The 2,340-nt window shown below is 47.7% G+C and overlaps 1 long non-coding RNA gene across 1 annotated transcript in view; it reads right to left on the reverse strand.

The window, feature by feature from the left end:
* Window positions 1-412: 412 nt before the first annotated feature.
* Window positions 413-2,340, reverse strand: part of LOC105554763 — a 3,366-nt gene continuing 1,438 nt past the window's right edge. The window contains exon 3 of the long non-coding RNA XR_001008377.1: window positions 413-915. This is a non-coding gene — a long non-coding RNA (uncharacterized LOC105554763). The remainder of the gene's footprint in view (window positions 916-2,340) is intronic.

Genomic DNA, 2,340 nt, shown 5'->3' on the forward strand with positions numbered 1-2,340 from the left:
AAAACATTCTCCAGGTTGAGGCTGAAACTGCTCCCCCAAAGCCCCATAACAGGAATGAACAGATTATCCTCCTCTTCTTGGTTCCCATGGCTAGAATCCTTAACTAATCCTCTCCCCACAAAGCAGGGCTGATTTCAGAAGCTGTTATTTCAGCTGTTTGCTCCACCATCTACTCTTGATTTGCTTGGTGAACACCTCCAGGGTGCTCAGAGGTGCCCTGTCACACTTCGCCCCACTCAGCTTCTGCTCCCCACCGTCAGACACATCTGCATCTGCACACCCCTCCCACACCCCAGTTCTGCCCACAGTTGATCCTTCCACCTGCGCTCCAGGCCCCAGCCCGTTGGGAGCTTGTGCTATCAATTACTTGTGCTTAGTTCAGAATCGTTAGCCTCTCCATGTCCATGGCTCTTTCATTTATTCAATGTAGTAACATGTTTAAACCTCTCTAGTCCTGGGGGGAAAAAAAAAAAAAAAAACAGTCCTACATTTAACCCTATCTCCCTCTCTAGCTTAAAGTAATCCGTAATCTTGCTTGCCATTTATTTACTCCATGTCCCAGGTTGGACAGTATTCACACACCCCCAAAAATTCATGTTCTTCCTAGGAATCTTAGAATGTGACTTTATTTGGAAATAGGGTTGTTACAGATGTAATTAGTTAGGAGTGAACCTTTAATCTACTATGACTGGTGTCCTTAGAAGAAGAGGAGAGGGAATGCAGGTGCACACACAGAGAGGAGGCCACAGGATGATGGGGGCAGAAACTGGGCTGATGCATCTACAAGCCAAGGAATGTGAGGGCTTGCAGGAAACCCCAGAAGTGAATGGAAAGGTGTGTAACAGATTCTTCCTAGCATCTTCAGAGAGAGCATGGTGCTGCCAACACCTTGTTTTGAACTTCTAGCCTCCAAAACTGTAAGAGAATAAATTTATGTTTTTGTTTTTGTTTTTGTTTTTTTTGAGACGGAGTCTTGCTCTGTCACCCAGGCTGGAGTGCACCCAGGCTGGAGTGCAGTGGCACGGTCGCGGCTCACTGCAAGCCCCGCCTCCCGGGTTCATGCCATTCTCCTGCCTCAGCCTCCCAAGTAGCAGGCACCCGCCTCCACGCCCGGCTAATTTTTTGTATTTTTTTAGTAGAGACGGGGTTTTGCCATGTTAGCCAGGATGGTCTCGATCTCCTGACCTCGTGATCTGCCTGCCTCTCCTCCCACCCCCATGCTAATGATTCCCCAAGCCCTCTGGCCCAAGCGTCTCTCCTGAGATCTACTTTTGAGTTCCCCACTGCCTCCTGGACATTTCCACCTAGAACTTGTACAAGCACCTCAAAAACTACATGGCTAAAATGGAAGTCATGGTCTAGAAACCTCTTTCCAAACAAACCTGCTTTTCCTCCTGTAACTGGCATGCCTATGAGAGGCTTCACACAGGGGCATAAGCCAGACACCTGTCATCTTCTTGAGCTTCTCCTCTGCACCCTTCACCACAGTCACTGAGGCCAAAGGTCTCTGCCCATAAGGGTTCAGGGAATGCATCCTCTGCATCCCTGCTGCAGCTGCTTTAGCTCAACCTCTTAGTACCTCTTGTGACTAATGGAGACATCCACTACATCTGGCTTTGATACTGCTCTGGGAGCACTTTCTTACACCACCTTGTTTTAAGTCACTCCCCTGCTTCAAATGCTTCAGGGGTTCCTGGTCACCTGCAGGATTATGTCCTTAGCATTCCTCCACTTGGAATAACAAGGCCTTATAGCATCTGGCTCTCAGGAGTTTAGAGTGAAGGGACTCTGCATTCAGCTCCAGAACCTACCACATACTCGCTGTGTGGCCCTGGGCAACGTACTTACTCTCTCTGGGCCTCAGATTCCTCACCTGAAAATGGCGATAATAGTAGTGCCTACCTCATAGGGCTGTTGTAATGATTAAATGAGTGAGTATGTTCAGAGTACCTGGAACTGTGTCCAACATGTGGTAAGTGGGCACTAAATATTCACTGCTGTTGCTGTAAGTATTACCTTTCTCCACTCATTTCCATACAGCTTCACATGTACGTTGTTTTCCAGCCAATCAGAACACTCTTCCATCTTGGAATTAAAAAAAAAAAAAAAAAAAAAATCCTATCTGTGTTCTCCTGGCTCTTTGCCTTGACACACACTGTCTGGAATACCTTTCCCACCACCTCTCATCCCACGGCCCCTATGAACATACTTCGACTCATCTTCTCCACCCTAAGTTCCCCCCCCTGCGGTCAGACATGCTCTTCATTGAGCCTTCGTAAGGCTCTTGTGCTCACCTCTATTGGAGCACAGATCACATTGTGTTATAAAGGACCGTCTCCT

Source organism: Mandrillus leucophaeus, unplaced genomic scaffold (assembly GCF_000951045.1).
Source record: "Mandrillus leucophaeus isolate KB7577 unplaced genomic scaffold, Mleu.le_1.0 Scaffold66, whole genome shotgun sequence".
In the NCBI taxonomy this organism is placed as follows: domain Eukaryota; kingdom Metazoa; phylum Chordata; class Mammalia; order Primates; family Cercopithecidae; genus Mandrillus; species Mandrillus leucophaeus.